At 42.7% G+C, this 19,397-nt stretch overlaps 1 protein-coding gene across 8 annotated transcripts in view; it reads right to left on the reverse strand.

The window, feature by feature from the left end:
• ANKS1A (ankyrin repeat and sterile alpha motif domain containing 1A) overlaps nucleotides 1–19,397 on the reverse strand; it is an 823,551-nt gene that overhangs the window by 543,979 nt on the left and 260,175 nt on the right. The gene's annotated exons all lie outside the window — the stretch shown is intronic.

The following is a 19,397-nucleotide window of genomic DNA, read 5'->3' on the forward strand; positions in this document are numbered from 1 at the left end:
AACTTCAAACGGAAGGATCAATTGAGACCTGGCCTGCTTCAGCCTGAAAATGACTGAAAGCGCTTATGTGTATATACTGGTGAGAGATAATCTAATACCAAGAGACTGCTAATGCAAATATTTAATTAAAACAGTCTTTTTCGTGTTCTCTCTTTTTAATCTCTTTAGTAGCAAAACAGCTCAGATCTCCCATCATTTGGCCACTGAGCTCTTTATTCAAAATAAATTTGTGAAGTGTCAGTTGTAGCATGACCAATCTGTTTGCCTACACTGCTTATTGCTCTTTTAGTGCTTTTTCTTGTTCAGTACTATCTCTAATCCATGCAAACACCTAATCCTTCTGTACAGAGACATCAAATAATGAAAGACTACTCAGTGCTCTTAATATCACAAACTCCGTTTTCATCCTAAGTGACTTCTCTTTATTAACTTTCAACATATTAAGGGACACCTCTACTACCAAAAACCTTAGAATCCTTTCTTAAAGCACATATTGGTGTCTCATTGATCCCAAAGTCACCCCAGTGCCCCCATCAGTTATTACATCACAATCACATAAAACACCAGATACCACTTATTGCTATCACAATTATACTCTGCTCAGTCTTCAAACCCCTTCATTATTTTAAACTATAATCTTTATCTTTTACTCAGATCCCTACACCCAATAGTCTAAACCGAAGGGCCAGTTAAAGCAGTATTATTCAGTTACTGCAACTGATCCAATGCCCTGAACAGCTCCAATTAATCATATGCTGCAACCACTACTAACTCGAAGAAAACCATATGTGGCCAACACTTTTGTACTGGAACGACTGTTAATCCATAGACCCTAAATACTCCTATTTCTCCTGAAATGTGATCTCTAGTACAAAAAGGCAGTGCTCTGATTTTCTTGCATTACGAGACTTTTCAGCCTCCCACACCTCCTTCAGGTCTTTAATTCCTAAATACCACTCACAGACCTCGTTCTCTACTGCAAACCTATTTCCTATCCCACAACTCAATAACACCCCACATCCTTTCTCTTCTATTAACTCTCAATTTCTTAAATCACACTCTGACTGTACTTTAACTCAAAGCTCTTCCACAGTGTAGCCTCTGATCAAAACAAGCGAATTAATGTGCCAAGGTCGTTTACAAAGAAAGCAGACTCAAGATTTCTCCTACCAAACTGTTAAACGCTTGTTCACATCCTCAAGAAAATGTCACGTCATCTCACGGACCCCAAAAGACTGCGAAACGATGGAACTGCATTGTGGACTTAAGAATTTCAGTCATTTTCAGAGCTTTTTTTAAGCAGGCAATTTCTCTTTGGGTTGGATGTGCTGCTCTGCTCCATCACTTTTGAAGCTTCCGGTCTTAAGGCAGATAGTTTCAAGAGACTAAGATCTAAGAGCATTACATGCAGCTTGCAGGAAAGTGGGGTGAAGGAAGCAGAAATTGCATTATAGGCTAGGACTTCACAACTGAGAAAAACAAATCACACATTTGCTAGTTATAGAGCCAAGCAAAAATGTTGTCTGAAAGAAGGATGGAAAAAGCAAAAAGCAGTCTGACAGAAGGAGAAACCACCACTCTTAAAACCACAGCAAAGTTGATCAGGAGAAGGAGTGCAAGGTAAATCCAACACCCCTGCCTTAGCTCAGCTGTCTGATAAACCACCCCAATGGATCTCACAATACCCTCCTACTAAGAATAGCTCTTGTATTCTTTTTGCATAACCACAAAGTTCACAGATGTAAAATTCACTTAAATGGCAAGCAAAACTACCATAGTTTAGTTGGCTTGCCACGGAGGAAGTAAAAGTTCCTTGAAAATAGATGAATTCCAATAGAAAGAGCAAATAAGTGAAATTAGGTCTTCCTCTCTCTCAAACATTTCCTCAAGGTTGCAGGAAAATGCAGTCAGCTTTTAGGCCTTACAGGTCCTGTGGATTTTCTTTTCTATGATCATTTGCCAGATCTTGCAATTCTTTAGCCCATAAAAGGAACCCATTTCGTTGGGCGTGATTCTTTGCACCCTTGCTGCTGACCTCAAAGGCTAACTGCTAAGGAGAGGTGGGAATACATTGCACCATTTATTGTTTCAGAATTTGAAAGGGACATAGGAAGTGAGGAAGTTACAGGCATTCTACCGCTTTCCTAAAACAGAACCCACGCACACAAAATTAGACATGCAATATAGTTCAACTGGGTATTTCTCTGCATCATCTCACACCACTGTGCATCCATGGGAAGGTCATGAAAGAAGGGAAGAGACCAAGGAAACAGATAGGAAAAGGAGGGGTGCAGCTACGAGGGTGCAACTACAGAATATTGGCATGAATGTGTACGAGGGACTCAAACATCCGGAGGACCCAAGGAAAACTAGTGGCAAACAAGCGTGTTCTTTAGTGGCAAATGACCTGTACAAATGTGCGTTGGACAAAGGACAGAGTGTAAATACACATCACAGCCAGGATGGGTACTAGAAGTCAGCGAGAGGTAGGTTTACATGCCTGTGATGAGAGTTTGGACACTTGGACACTTGTGATCTCACTGGCCACATGCAAGCAACAGAGGACATGAATTGTAACAAACACGCAGGTCTAACACGTACAAAGAGGAACACGCAGACTGACGGTGAGAGAGAGTGACTGTGCCTTTAAAAGCATTATCCACAAAAATTGCAAACATTTAGCTTGGCAAAGCAAAGATCACAAACATCAGTGTATGCCACTTTACAGTGCTCTCAATATAATGACATCAAATGCGCATTCAGATTTTAGTTCTGGAAGCTTTTAAACTGAACTCATTAATCAGCTTTGGCAAGAAGACTGCAGACCACAGAGGAAGCTTAAGGAGATTTCTGAGGTGGAGAGATGTGCTGATATGGCAGAGGGATAGTTAGTGCAAGAACATTATAAATGAGTTGCCCTGACCAAGGCAGGTAATGTACTGACAGAGTAACAGTGCCCCCAGCACTCAGTCCATCAGAGGCAACCTATTAGAATGCAACCGATATACCCTTATAGGCGGGATAGCTAGAGAGAGACAAAAAAAGCAAGAACTCAATCTTAACAACAGGGCCTCTTCCATGCCTTTCATTTGCACATAGTTGTTTTACTAGAGGGACCCACCCGAGGTAGCATGTGTGTCAGCGAGTCACTTGGCCCACTACCCTATTGACTCTGCACCATGGCTGGCTTGACAGAGCAGCTGTCCCCAGACAATCATGTGAGAATCACCAGGGGAGAGTTTGGCTTCGGCCACATTTTGGCAGCCAGGAAAAGAGTACATGTTCTGATTGGGAAGACGCTGTATGCTTTCACAAAAAGGGTTTGCCCTCCACAGGCCCGTGATCCATTTTTTTTTTTTTTTTTTTTAAATCCATCTGCCTGAGGTTGAACTGCCAGGGACACAACCACGACACTGTCGTGCTATTAAGTGTCTTAAATAACTCTATAATTTGTGTGTTTTTCATCTGGCAGCAGCACAGATGGAATAAGGGCAGTCATTAAATTACAAAGATTCCTAGGTCTGGCTAGACATTGCAACCTTCACCTGACTTTTTAACTTATACCAATATTATTCTACAGTTCTTTGCTTCCACACAAATACATATTGATTTCAATGCTAGCTATGGGTAATGCTTCGTATAATACAACATTCTTTTAAAGCCAGGCCAATTAGCACGGCCACTGCCCGTATTTGTATGAGCTTGAATCTCTAATCCAGAGAGGATCGAGGTCGGAATTTTATACAGCGGAATTGGCACTTCAAGTCTAGTTAGGAAAGGCCCAAAGTGCTCCTCCTTTCAACATCCAATCTGTCTAGTGAATGAAGGGGAAACGCACAAAGGGTTGGTAGCTGAGCCTGGAAATGGTGGGGTGAGCCTTTTAAATCTATTAGGACAGAGGCCTCCTGATCTGTGTGTAAAAATAGTGTGAACACATTTACTCAGAAAGCATATCCTTTATTCGTTTTATATTACTCTGTCAGGGAATGCACCAGCGTACTCATAGTTAAATCAGACTTATAATAGGAAAGGTATTTTTGTTTCATAAACCTGCAAAAAACTTTCCATAAAAATGGTTCATTCAGTTTGGCTCCTTCATGGAAAGTTTGCACTGATTTGTCAAGTAAGTGTCAAGAAAACAAGGAGTTAGGGGTGGCAAAATGTTGGCCTCTCATTTTAATTACCATAGGGACGTATTCTCACTGATAAGGGAAAAAGAGCTGAATGGAATAACATCAAGTTTGGCATAAAGTTAGAACTTCACTTAGTGACTTTTTTTGGTTATTTGGTGTAAATCTATTGTTTAGTTTGAGAAATTAGCATTTAGCAAGTGTTCACATAGGCATGAAGGTATTAAACAGAAACAAGTTTGTGATACCTGCACCACTGGTGTCCAGATGTGCTCCGATTGACCAAGTTAAAATGACTGGTCAATCCTCTTTGGCTGGCCACAACATGAACTATACATTATGGCAGCCATTACAGAACTTGGGAGTTTGGTTAATGCATCCTGATAATTACTTTAAACATAAGGGTGCATGGAAAGCACACCATAACTGCCAAGGACAAGTTGATGGCAGAGAGAAGTGGGGAGGATATAGCTTGAGTGGCTCGCTACAACATGGACAACATGTTGTGGCAGCCATTACAAGACTAGAGTACATGGTCCCCAATGAAATACATTACAGTTTTTGAGCCTCACGGAAAAACAAAAACGTATGAAGGGTGATAACAGATATTATTTACTAAGTAAATCATTTGTAGGTGGTACCCTGATAATTTTAGGAACTGTGGTGTGTTCTATAGTGATTTTATCCAGTGCAAAAATGGTGCTCCTCTGTTGGGATTTGATTAGCCAAGTTAAGAAAACAGTTTTCTCTCATGGTTTTTTCACGTTACGGAAGAACTCCAGAAGTTAAAATGGCAGCAAATGTTTGATAAATTCATGCTATTCTCCTCAGTCATATGACAAAGTCTGCTATTCTAAGTAAAGAATGTACATCCAACAGCAGCCAGTAAGTTGATTTCCCCAATGTTCTAATGCAGTATGACTACAGCGTTCTAACAATCTAGAGTGCTAATATTTGGTATTTAAGTAATCAAAGTTGTAAAACTGAAAACACGTCCTCCAGGGTATGCTGCAGCAAATGAACAAAATGAGGGGTTTCTTTCTGTCATGGAAATAAAGGCTTGTGATCTAGAAAGCTAAAATGAGGGCATATTTTCTATAAATTCTCAAATATCTTCTTGATCAATGTTAGGAAACAAGTCTGATATGTTGAGAGAATCATGTACTTTCAAAACCAGCCGCAGCCTGTCAGTTGAATCCATACTGTTCTACTGCATCTTCCCCACAGTATTTTAACAACTAGATCAGTAACATTCTGTATTTACGGAATCAAAGAAGTAAAACAAAGTATTTGCTACAGAGAATATTGCAGTAAGTGAAGAAATTGATTTTGTTTGGTAGCAGAAAATCTGGTTAGTGACCGAGAAAGCTCAAATGAGAACATTTTCTATGAATTCTCAAATGTTTTCCTCAACCATGCCAATAAAACATAGACATGCAGGGAGAAACGTACTTCCAACACAGGCAGTAGTCGGTCAGTTAACTCCCTAGTGATCAACTGCAGCTTCACCACAAAGTTCTAAAGAACACCTAGTGTGCTAACATTTTGTATTCAACACAAAAGTGAGGCACTCCTGACTGCCATTTTGTTAGAATAGGAGCGATTGAATTTAAATTATTTCCTGGGGAACAGGCTGAAACAGATGAGCACTGACATGTTAATATAGGTATGAAACCATTGGGTTAAAACACAAGAGGAGTATAGGTTTTTAGTATTTTGAGGCATAACATTTCAAATTCGATAAAAAATAGTTAAAGAGGGTGATGTCAGGGGCCTGGCCGGAGCTCGCAAGATGATGGGCATTTTTTCCTGAGCTACGGACAATCAGGCAGTTACTTTCTTAAAATCCTATTCAGCAGGAGCACATCCGCACATGCTTGACCCTACAACTGACTCGGGTGGTGCACTAAGGCTGGTGGGGAGTTTGAGGAGCAGCACACCAGAATTGGAGTCACTCAAGCCTCATGACAGAGAAGATCGTCGCCCAGCAGGCAGTGAGATTGTACCACAGGACCTCTTACTGGAGGAGAAGAGAGTCGAGAACGTAGAGCAACGGCTGTGGCTTCTTCAGGTGTGGTCCAGCTGCCTCTGGCATGACAATGGGGGTGGGGGGAGGGGGGGGGGGGGCTGAGATCCGGGGTCCGCCAGTGGTGAGTGGAGTCCCCCATATCCTGTGCAGCAGCCCTGGGCCTAGCTACATAAGACTCAGCAGGGTCTCAAAGGAGCACGGGGAAGCCCCTGCCTGGTTGACCTGTGGAAAGCAGAGTAACTACATGCAGGATGCCAACCTCACCAACCCCTTAAGGTTTCACAGCCGATAACACTTGTAGCCCTCTCTCAGGTGGACAAGTGCACCAGGTCCTGGCGGAGCTGACTGGAGCTGCACGTGCCACTCGATCTCGGAGTTGGTGGCATAGACGCATGAGATTCCTCCTGCCTCCACATCCTTCGCCAGCGTGAGGAGGTGGTAAGCTAAGGCCCCCTGCTTTCGCCGACATCTGTACTGGGCCTGGTTGGAGGGTGTGGGAACTGAACAGCAATCTGAAGGGCCCCGAGAGAGCTGAGCAAGGTGCGGCAGCCACTCCGGAGGTCTTGAAACTCTGCATTGTTGGCGGTCCTCATCTCTGTGAGGGGCAGGGGGCATTTGGTTGGATCCTGAGGAGGGAGGGGGATGATGACTCAGCGTGCCAGCTGGTCACAGGGCTTGTGAGTCTGAGGTTCAGATTCCCCTCTCTCTCTCTTTCTCCAACCCACACCTTACAGCTGAGGTGTATATCTATTGTGAGAGTGAGAACAAGGGGACCCCAGCCCTCTAATCCCACACCAGGGATGACAAAAGACAAGACCATGGCACCAGACAGGCAAAATTGAACAATTGTGCCAACATGCTGCAAGAGGGGGCTGATGAGGTTGACATGGCATTGGCAGTGAGACAGAGTAATAGAACTCCTGTTGAGGAACTGGGTGCAAGGAACTTCACAAAGGTCATTCTGAAAGCAATAGCAGATACCCAACAAGCCACAGATTAGCTCAGTGCAATGCCATCTTGCTGCGGTGATGCGGAAGGACATATCTCCACCCTGAAGAATGTAATCAAAGCCATAAGAACTAATCTGCATACACTTACCAAGACCAATTTGGAACAGTGTGATTGTATTGAGGTCACAGAAGGGAGCTCCCACCGCAATAATTTGAGGTTTGTGGGTTTCCCAGAAGAAGATGATCCAACGCAATGTTTGGAGCAATGGCTATAGCAACATTTCCCAGAAGTGCAGTACTCCTCCTACTTTCTTATCAAGAAGGCACACAGGGTGCTGGACCTGTAGCCACTTCCTCAAGCGTCTCAGCGCACAATAATTGCCCACTTTCTCAACGACAGAGAATGCAACGTGATGCTGCGCTTGGTACAATTGAAGGAGAGCTTAGACACACATCTACCACTATCCAGATTTTCCGAGATTACACAGAGTTGGTACAGCGACAAAGAAGATCCTTCGACCAAGTGAAGGTGAAACTGAGAGCAATGGGCCTGCGTTATATGTTGCTATTCTCAGCTAAATTAAAAGTCCTGTTGAAAGATCAAGCTCATTTTTTTGAACTGCCAGAACATGTTTGGGCATGGCTGAAGGAGCAGCCGGGGATCTCTGGGGCTGCCTTCTTTGTAACCAGAGCGCAGCAGTCCATGTAGGTCCCTAAGTTGCAGTGAAGACGCACATGACACTGATCACACCCAAGGAAGTAAAGAAGGGGTTCAGATCAAAAACATGGAAAAGCAACGCAGGTCCCTGACCCCCAAGAGGTGGGGCTGGGGTCCAGGGAGGAGGAAAGACCCGAGAACCAGGGCTCAGACGGTGAATCGTAACCCAAACTTGAAGGTGGCAATAAAGACAAGTGAAGTATGTATGGGGTTGGCTAACCTCTCCTCCAGTAGCCAGAACCCTGGACTGCACAGGTGCTGGCCCAGGCAGGATTCTGCCCCATTCCTGCTGTCATGCACGGAGAGTAATTTTGCTTCAGATTCTTCAGTGCCGACAAATCTATAAGGGCCCTCACGATCATCCTACCATGGTGACTCACCGCACTGTCCCCTTAGAGTTTTAAGTTTTTATGTTTTCATTTATTCTTTCTTTACTTAAAAGGATGGTTTGACTATGTAGAGGTGACAGATGCTTCATGGGTCAAAATACAGGGCGGAAAGGGCCTGGGGAGGGTGTGGGTTATGGTTTTGATGTACTGTGGCTGGTTTTACTTTTGGTTCTTTTGTTCACTTGACAGCAGAAATTAATCACTAAAATGGTATGACGCCCAAGATAGCTAAGAATTCACAAGATGCACACAGAGGGGAATTTTGCATATTGGCTTGGAATGTGAATTGCCTGAATGATAAAATCAAATGTGGGGGGATTATGTCATATAAAAATCACTACACCCCATATGTTCTCCTCTTGCAGGAGACTCAAATATTGGGCACATGCTATGGGTTCCTCAGCCAACATGGATACACCCAGGTCTACCACTCGGGGTTCATTAAGGTCAAGAGGGTTGGCCATGTTGCTATGCATGACATTTCTACAATTAGTGCAGCAGGTCTTCACAGATGACCAGTTGGTTGTGGAACACCGGTAAGGGAATCCGTAGACTATTGTGAGTGTGAATTCACCCAATTTGCTGCTTAAGATCACACTATCTGCCCTGACTCTACCGTTGACCAACACCACCGCCTGGATGACTATAGTAGGTGGGGCTTTGAAGTAGTGGATCCATTTTATGGCACAGTGGGTCTACATGGTCATGCCAGACACCCAACTTCCAGCAGTGGGTATCTACGATTGAGTTAATTGACACTTAGCGCATCCACCACATGACCGCTGGACAATTTACGTATCACTCCCCAGTCCACAATACACATTCCATACAAGGGTGCCCTCTCTCACCTTTATTTGTTGTTATAATAGGACCCTTAGCTGAAGGGATCTGCATGGATGCCCAGCTCTGGGGGTATGAAGTGGGGGCTGGGCCATGAGGATAGAATATCATTATATGCTGCAACATGTTGCTCTATACAGGAGTCCGACATCTCGCTGCAGAGAGTGTTGGAAATCCTTAAAATGAATGGTGACGCTTTGGCTCTGCAAGTGAATTGAATAAAATCAACATATTTCCCTCTTATCTGAGACATTCCCTCAACCCACCTACAGGTAGAACAAGAACTTTTTAGGTTTTTGGGGATGGAAATAACTACTTCACATACTAGAAGTGAGGAACTGAATATCGCCACACTGACCATTTTTTAAAGTGGTACTTTCCCCCTGCCTGCTCAATACATTCCAAAATTAGCAGCATGCACTGACACCTCAGTTTTTCACACTATCAGTCAGAGATTTCTGGTTTCCTGTGGGTAGGGCAGTCCTGTGGGTCTCCTCGCTAAGTGTTGTACTCCATTTGAAGTCAGCCTTGGCTGGGTGGATATACAACTCTAATACTTGGAAGCACAGATGATCCCAATTAATGAATGGCAGCACTGTGATGGACTGGACCCTCATGCAAAAGTTAAAGCTTCCCCAACAGAGCGCCATGGACGTATTCACATGCTATACGGAGGAAGGGTCCCCAGCTCCCTCTCCCAAATCTTAATTTGCTGAGTCCCTGCAATGAGGTCCATCAGGTGCCATGACACTCTCACAGAGGTGACACCACTATGGCAAGGCCCAAGACTCCCACAGGTTGGGTGCCTACAGGGCTTCTGACAGTGAGACCTAATCAATGTCGACAGCGGGGGATGGATGATTGCATGATCATATGAAAACCTTTCAAGTCTTACTGGCAGAGTTCTCACTGCAATGCCTCCCACTTATTTTGCAACCTTCAGCTGCGACATGCCCTGGAAGTCTATAGTGACAACCTATGAGTAATTCAAGACAGCATTTCCTTAGAAGACAAGCTAATACTGACAAAGTCGGAAAATATCAGTATCTCAATTTACCAATCTCTCCAATTGTACTTCAATGCCTACCCAATTTACTCAACATCAGAATGACTCATGAGAGATGTTGTCAAAATGGGAATCTAACAATAGCGGAATACGATGGGGGGGCTTGATGTTATTCTTTATTGTTGGCTGGGAGATTCTGTACTGAGTGGTGATGACCACCTCTTATTTTGGGCTGCCTTTCATCTCCATAGTGTTTTACTAAGGCTATCCATCAGGCACAGGAACTGAAACCATCTGATGATGGTAGCGGTTTCCTGATAACGTAAAGGCTTGTGGAAACCTTTCTCCCGACAGAGCCTTACTAAGGGTGAAATTGGTATTGGGTTGCTTGTGTTCTGCGCCAGGAAGGACCTGGCTTGGAAGTTCAGATTGGACTGTTTCCATTGGAGCAAGGTCAAGATTGATGTGCATATGAATGGGTCCAAACTGAGGTGGTAGGGTGAGCAAAAAAAGTGGACTGTAACGCAGCATGAGTAATTACCAGTGGCTGAGATTATTTCAAAAATTCCAACTATAACTTTTTTGTATACTTCAGTGAAACTTTTCTCTATGCCTCCATCCTTCTTTGTATCCGTGACAGCAGACTGCCATGAGGAAAAAAAAAAAAAAACTTCCAAAAAAGGAATTTGTTCTCTCTCTCCACATTTACCGTATATAACCCCTATCACTACTGAGGTCATTTATTTATTCCGTACCTATGAAAAGCACTTTGATGCTCTGGAGTCCACACTGTATAAGAACTACAACAATAAATACATTAATAAAAGGGGTTCTATTATCATTTTCACTTGGCTGTAGGTATGCTTTTGCTGCTTGAAACGTTTCTGGTCTCGCATGCGCTGCATGATCCCACCAGCTAGTGGTTGCATCCATAGGACTCACTGGCGTCGACCATACACACACAATGCCATGGACATAATTTCCATTTTAGATTCCTTTTTCCCCACAATTATGTGTGGAGGTGTGTGAGAGAAGTTATAGGGTACAACAAAGAAAAAAATTGTCAAGTCAACTGTGAGTACAAGTAGCTAGAATGCTAGCCAATAGAGTTTCATCCTCACTGCAAAAGAGGGAAAGGTTTTTGCCTGACTGTCTTAGACTGGGTCAGAGAATGTAGAGGGACAGATATGTTCTCAGAGGCTCCCCAACAACATTTTGTACAGTGAGCACTGTATTCAAATTGTGCCCTAACTACAAAAGAAGTTTGCTGTAAGTAACAAACACCCAATGTGAGTATGTTATGCTCCTGAGACTGGTTATTTCAGAGGATTTTAATATCTCCTTTTTGTAACACCTGCTTGTTATTCAAACCGAAGATTTCACTGCACAAATAAAAGATCATATTGGCATATTGGGTGAAAACAGATATGGCACAGAGTTCGAAAAATAAAAATAAACACGCATTGACAATTCCAACAGATCTAACTTGTGAATGCCCAGTCATGTCAGACCTGAAGGACTGGCCTCATCCCATCAGTGCTGCTGCCAGAGAAAAACACCATTAATTATCTAGCTATCAAAGACACTTTACTAGCATAACAATGTCATTTATGTGGCCCTGAAAGCTCAACCTCAGGCAGCTGGATAAACAAAATTATAGCTGCGAGAAAGGCAAGCACTTCTTTTGTGGAAGCACACAACTTCTGCCCAATCAAAACATGTATGCTGCCTCCGAACATGTGGGCGAAGACAAAGCCCTTCTCTGGTGATGCTCACATAATTGCCTGGCGACAGCTGCGCTGTCAATCCAGACCATAAAAAAAAAACATTGACACAGGAGATGGGTTTATCACAGAATGAGGATATATTTGAGGGGGCTCGCAATGAAAAAACACCATTTGATTTCTGACCATAAAATTAACAAGTTGCTAATTTTCAATAACACGCTTTCAGATGGATACTCTAACCACAGACTAACCATAGTATCCCAGGCACCAAACTGAACGCAAATAATTCTCCCATCAAGGATTCTTGCATGCCACTAGGTGGCGTTGTGTGTCTGCATGGCAGGCAACCTCACACTGCTTGAAAGTGATTGAACTGAGCCTAGTACAGGTGCTACCCCTTCTACCCGCTGGTCTCAGTTTCGTCATTTACTTTTTAACCATGTTCTCAAATGCAGACCAGTCTAAATAAATTGTCAATGATGGGAAGTAAGTAACTTGCTTTTCTGATGGTTACAACTAACCATAGCTTCCTCAACTTTACAATAGATATAAAAGCAGTACCTGATAAAAGGTGGAGTTGCGGAGGAGTGGAAAAAAAAACTAGCCTTGCAGGACCAAGCAAATAAAAAAGTCCCCTCTGTGGCCTGGTTGTCAAGAAAGTAGTGCCTGGTGAACATACACACAGACACTCATATTGCCACTTAACAAATGTCCAGGACAGACCATCCCCTTGTTAGCCCCAGTTAGTACAGTCTTGGCTCTAGTCAAATCGGCCTGCAGGCCTTCTGGTGTGTGGGAGGGTTGCTTCTGGCCAATGTATAGCATATTTTATTCGAAAGGGCTAATCCTCTCCAACAATGTTATCTTTTGCACCTTGTTACCTTTCTGGGCTCTAGTGAAGTCCATAAAGAGCTAGTCAGCCACACAGTGTTCTCTTGAATGCTGAATGTTAAAGCTCAAAGCCCTTTTGGAGTAAAGTAGATGAAACCTCTCCTTTTCTTTTGAGAGAGGTGGCCAAGACCAAGGACGGTAATAACCCACTGTCCCACATAAAAGGGCAATACCATTTTTAGAAGAAAGGAGACCTTCGTTGATAACACCAATGTGTCGAGAAAGAAAGTGGTGTATGGAGGCCATACCAATAGTTCCTGCAGCTCTCCCGTGTAGCATGCAGATATGATCACTATGAGAGAGTTTAACTCTAGGAAGCCATAAGAAACAACTATGTGAGAATGGGCAAGGATGTCCCACCCAGAACACTGCTTTGCAAGTGGGAAGCTCCTCTGTACCTTGGAGCTCCGATGATGGCATAATGGTGCTGAGTCCGAAAGTGGCATCTGTGAAAGCTATGCACTGCATGGATATGTGAGCCAGCGGCAAAAAACGGCAGCACCACTTAACCACTGTAGCCCCGGAAGTCCGCATACACCTCTCTGCAAATGGTGGAAGCATGGGGCTGGGCTCTACTTTCTGGAAAAGGATTGATGGACTGGCAGATGACAGCTCCCCTCCCAGCTGTTGGCACAGCCCTCGAGGAGGGAGGATTTAGGAGTAAGGGTCCCAGGGGAGGATTCTGCCATGCTGTGTCAAAGTAGATGTGTGCTCTCTCAAAGAGTTGGGAGACCGGAGCACCGCTTATTAGTGCAGGCATTAAAGTGCGGTATTTCTTCCTGGGTGACCCACCCCAATCTCCCTCTAACCAACAAACCACCCCCTTTCTCACCCTCACCCTCCCCAATCCACTAAACCACTCCACCCCTCTCCCTCGGTAGCAGTGGTGATCCCTCCAAGGATCCAGTCTGACTCTTAATTATCTGTGGTGACCAGAGTCTCACCTGTACGCGGGAGTATTAAAACAAGGAGGCAAACAAGAGGGGTTCAGTCAGCTACAAAGAAGCCCTATAGCCTTCGCAATTCTCCTTGAAGCATAAGAAACCCTCTGATTTTACGGCTAAAATGCATTTTTAGGGCTACCTATCAGTGTTGACCTAGATTTCAAGAAGGAGCAAAAAAAGAACACCCTTTCTAAAAACGTGAATAAAAACCATTTGTTGCAAGGAGGTGCAGAGCAAGTCTAACCAGCGACCTGTCAATCAGTGAACCCTCTGAGGGGGTTAATCTGGCTCAGCCTGGGACAAAAAGTACCAGCATTTTTACTAGCAGAACCCCCAATTCTATTTTGAGGACTTAAAAGGGCCAATCAGGGTCAGCTGTACCCATTATATGTGTTACCCAATCAAGGAAACTCATAAGAAGCAACAGCTGAGATGCCCAAAGTTGAGAGCACCTCACAGCAGCCTCCTGCCTGCATATTTGATGGCAGCTCCCAGATCCGAACCTGCCCAATCAGCCATACAGCCTGTTGTGGCCATTTCATCGGTTGTTGCTAGGAGTGGGGGGGTGGCGACCTTGTGTCAGGAATGAGCAGATCCAGAGGTCATCTCGCCACTCAAATGCTGGAAGTTATTTTCAGCGAGATCAGAGATCTGAAGTCATCTCAGACTGAAGTAATGGTCCAAATGCAAGTAATTTGAATAGAATTGGTGAAAAACTCTCTCCTTACTGAAAAATTAAAGGAGCTGGAGCAGAGAGTCTCAGACCTTGAAGTTCCCACGTACTGATCAGATTTCCCTGTTAAAGAGCAGTTATTATCGACATCTGAATACAAATATTTTGGGAACAACATAGGATTTTAGGTTCCAAATATCCTTAGCTATGAAAGCCACCTCTGCTCGAAGCAGGAACGATTTTACGAAAATGCTAAACTCTTAAGACTTTAGATGCTCAGGCTAGACTTTATCAACAGTCCAAACTGAAAGTCCTTTGTAAGGAGAGATTTCATCTCTTTTCCACTCTCCCACTGGCTTAGAATTTCCTGAAGAAGTTCCAGAGGGTTCTGGCAAGAAAAGGATAAGGGGGGTTTGCAGTCGACCAGGAGGATATCTGTTCAAGGTGGACTTCACACTATTTTACAGGCCGGTGGATTGATGGTGTTTGATTGAAATGCTCTATGATTTGTAATGGTTCAACGCCAGAAAGGAAGGCTTCTTTGATCCTGCTGAAATGTTTTGATTCTCGGGGGATGATTGGGTTGCTTTCCTCCTCTACAAACCAGCGTATTAAGGTGCAATTCCATGGCACCATATAAGGAGAGAACACAATCAGCACGGTCTGTCCGTTCCTGGGGTTGGGAAGTTATCGACCTTTATCAACTAGATAATGTTAAACCAACAGTTTAACATGTCTTTGGGATTTCAAATGTTTAAAATGCACTGACTTTATTCATAGTGCTGCTATGTTGCAACATGCCATATGTGATTGTGAGCGAGTTCTGGCTTTTTGTCAGCAACATTTTGGTCCTGGGATTTTAAGTTTCATTTAAACTTAAGCATGAACTCCAAAATCTGAGCTTGCAAGTGCTGTTGCCTAAAAGCACACATTCACATTAGGAGCTAGTGGGCATCTTGAAGAGTCTACAAGGTCCCGTTTTGTTTTTTTAGGACTGGTGCACAAATGTGTTCTTAATAACATTTAAAATGTCCTAAAACTACTAGTAATTGTTATATCAAAGGGAAAAATATATTTACTCTTGCTGCAAACACTACATTCTTGCTTTCTGTAAAGGTTCAGCCTTAAATTCCTTTAGGTTGAGCATAGCAGCACAAGTGCTGCTTTTCCACCGTGTTGTTATATATTTGGGCTTTTTAACCATGGCCACTTCACGCCCATCACTATTGCTCATTCATGGGCTTGCCCTTCAAAAATCCTTTGTTATCATTGGTAAATCCTTTATGTTTGTCCCTCCTGTGGGTGTTTTTGTTACCGCCTTGGCCATCGACCCTGTTACATGGCTAATTGCACTTTTGCCGATACGTCTGACTGAGAGCAAACTTCTTTCTCCTTTTTGTGTGTCTCGTTCATGGTCATGGCATGGCTCTTTGAATCAGCTTGCTTATGTGAAACTGTTTTTCTTTTCATTTTCAATTTATGTGTCAAGAAAGGTCCGTTTGCTAGTTTACACCGCTAATAGCTCCAAATCAAGCAAATGCGAAACCCATTGCATTGTAAATGCTTGCTTTATATACATAGAGTTATGAGGCTGCTCTTTCTTCTTTCGTTTTTTTTTTAAACTTCATGGCATCTTTATCATGATCTGCCCCTATACAACTGTTGTGAGATTTTGTGCGAAGTCCTACTGTACAGTGTTAGAGCACATCAGAGCAAGGGTACATGGATGTGCTGGCATAAATGCCAAACAGATTTGTCATGGAAGACATATTCAGCCAGACTCGCCTTTTAAGCACATAGTAGTTTGCACTTTGCAGCTAGTAAATTAAGATTCCCTATCAGGAGTATACTTAGCTCTCAAGTTTCCTACTTCTATGTGTGAGTAGCTCATCCAGCCTAGGGATTTAAAGTTGTGTGCCAGATTTTGTAGTCTTGTTTAGCGCATTATAAAGCTAGGACTACGAGTCTCAGAATTCAAGGAAAACACCTGTAATGGAGCAGCTAAAAAGGCAAGAAACTAGGAACCTTGTGTGCGCCGATTATAGAGATATTAACTTACAGGTACCAGAGAAAGTGCTATTAGGAAAAAACAGGCCTGGCTGAAGCTTTCATATTTAGCATGGGGGCAAATGGGAGCGATATTCTGCGACTAGGAACAAATTTAGTGTTGGTAAATGGGATTCTCCATTACAAATGTGACTGATATACCTTCCACTGCATTACATGTGCATTATAACTTATAGCAGATGCAAAGCAGTGAAGGGGGTATCTGTCATGTTTGTCGTAAGTATCCTATTCGCCAAGCTCTAAACCACGTCCTCTGAAACCGTTTGAAATGATGGGTCACAGGGAGACTGAGTGACGTGCTCACAGAGGGTATTGATAATTTTGTGTACTGGACCTTGCTCTGAAGATTCTGGGTTTTCGATGTAGGAGGCAGAAAGAAAGTAAGTTAAAGTTTATTCATGATTGATTACCTAAAATCATGACCTGACAAGTCTTTAAAAAAACACTTACAAAAACATATGTAAAATCAAACTGAAACATGACTTAGCCGCTCACACCATTAATTTATTTTCCACCAACATTAGAAAATTTTGCAAGACAGATATTTAAGCTTAGGACTTAGGCAGCTACATATGGCCTGTCGACATATTCTTGTATTTCTTTGATTAAACAGATTTCTCAGTAGTTTTCTCCTTTCTGACAGTAGGACCGAACAGATGCAGACCAAATAAATTAATGTTTCTTCTGATTATTTACAGAATCTGCAGATTTTGCCACCCCTTGCTGAATCCCTCTTTAGGCATGGTCAAGAGAGGGGAGGCAGCTAAAATGGAATAATACAAATTAATATTTTATAAAACTGTAGTAACAAAGCGCAAAGTGGTATAGCAATTAATTACCACCGAGGCATGAGAAAAGATTTTCAGAATCTGCAAACCCTGACAAGGTGATACATTTCTTCATGTTTTTAAAAGTTATTTAGGTGACCGTTGGTTTCCATAGGTTTTCTGATGGGAGATTAGTGAAAGCTGCTTCCATATAACGACGAGCAGGAAGTTTTGTGCCACTGCTGGCTAGTTCGAACCTCAATTACTTAGGCTATGATCCTGTACCGATCTGAGTTTAAAACAACATTTTAAAAAGGCTCCTTGATGCGCAATTTTTCGTTTTATAATCCCAAACTCCAAGCGAACTTGAGATGGAAAAGCTGATTTTGGCATACCTAGTAATGTTTTATAATATTTTGTGAATATTTTGTCCAGGATAAGCGCATCTCTCCACGGAGGGCTACGCAGCCACTGCAGATTGTAGGGATCAACACCTTCACAACTGGATCCAGAATAGGGTCCTTTAAAATGTGAACAACTGAATTAAAAACCATGGTCACGGCACAAGCCTTCGCCCATAACTTCAGTAAATGAGTAAGGAATGATCCACAGGAGTAAATGGTTACACTCACATATTTATATTCAGAGACTTTCTCCCACAGTTTGTTTTGTAAATACTATGCACCCTTCTTTTTATTAACTTTTGGTTTTAAGTTTATTGGTTTGTTGACAATCGTATATACACTCAGCTTCGAGAAGCGTCTTTGAAGGTCAGTTTGTGTTTTAACATCTAAAACACATCATATGCGTACAGTAAGGGCAATATTAAATTGCCGCCCAGGTTTCGTGGGTAGATAGATGTCTGCACCAAAACGATAGAGATCGGATAAGTTAATTAGTGGGGCAAGCACACAACCCTATGGATGTTATTTTACATGAGACATATTTTCCATCTCCAATCTTCACTCTAATCAACGTGTTGCTATATAAGAATTGTGTGGCTTTAAATAAACCATCTGTGATTGCCCAGTTTACCAACTTTGCCCATAGTGAATTTCTGGACATGCTACCAAATGCAGATTTGAAGTTCACAAAAATTAAATACAGTGAGCCATTTGACAGAAGCATTTTATTGATGAGGAACAAGAAGGCTAGTACATTTGTTGCTGTCCCTTGGCAAAAACGTGTTTGATTCAAGGGAATTAGCTAGGATGCCCACTCATTTAATTAGTTTAAAAGGAGAGGTACAAAATGCTTGGCATCATTATACAAGAGCATGTTTAGATGGTAATTTCCTGGTGAGACCTTATCCCCCCCCCTTCTGAAATGGGTGTACAATTATCTCTCTCCATGAGTCTGGAATAATCTCATTAACTAGTGTGGACTTGTACACCTGCACATGTTTTTGTGATCATAACTCCATATTCTTCTTAAATAAAGCTTGGGAAAGGCCATTTAGGCCTGAAGCACTGTCTTCACGAATCTTACAAAAAATAGTGGCAATATGAGGGGCCAAGTTAACAAGTGATTTTTCCCGAGCTAGCTCTTTCAGCTAGAAGAATGCAATTTGTCATCCATGTCTAGCTAATTGTTGACAATGTTCCAAGGGATACTCACGTCAACAGCCTCAGCATTATTTACTGAGTATTATGCACTGAGAAACCCATGAGGGCTCCGGGACATTTGCGTTGTTTGCAGTCATTCTGCTTCTCTGTCTCCTTGACCATCTTCCAAAAGGAATTTGAGTTTTTATTTCTACTGACAAAGGAGCTTAGCCTAACTATTCTCTTCCTGCTGTTTGCTTGCCAAGCGGAGTTCTTTTCTGATACTTTTTGAAACTTCTCTTAAGTTGGATAGTAGTGTGCCATCTTTGGGGTTCAACCTTAGGCTTCTTAATAAACAACTCATGTTTCTCATGCACAGTTTTATGGCCCTTGATGACGCATCTCAAAGTCCTCTGAGGACAGAGTAGCTTGCCTTTATTAGACTGCTCATTAGGAAATTTAACCAAGAGGTCCTTAATTAAGTTTTCCAGTCTTGATATTAAATTTCCATCTCGATCAACCCAGGATTTTTGCCGCACCATGCAGCAAGACTGTCATCGATTTTTCAATCCTTCCATTTTAATCTTCTGTTGGTTTCAGTATATGAAAAAGTGGCTGGGCAATATGTCACCTCAAGGATTGTAGAATTCTTCTCATCTTGACAGACTGAGGAGTATGATCACTTTCAGAACGTGTCACAATGTGAAAGTGATGAATAAATA

This window comes from Pleurodeles waltl, chromosome 6 (genome assembly GCF_031143425.1).
Source record: "Pleurodeles waltl isolate 20211129_DDA chromosome 6, aPleWal1.hap1.20221129, whole genome shotgun sequence".
In the NCBI taxonomy this organism is placed as follows: domain Eukaryota; kingdom Metazoa; phylum Chordata; class Amphibia; order Caudata; family Salamandridae; genus Pleurodeles; species Pleurodeles waltl.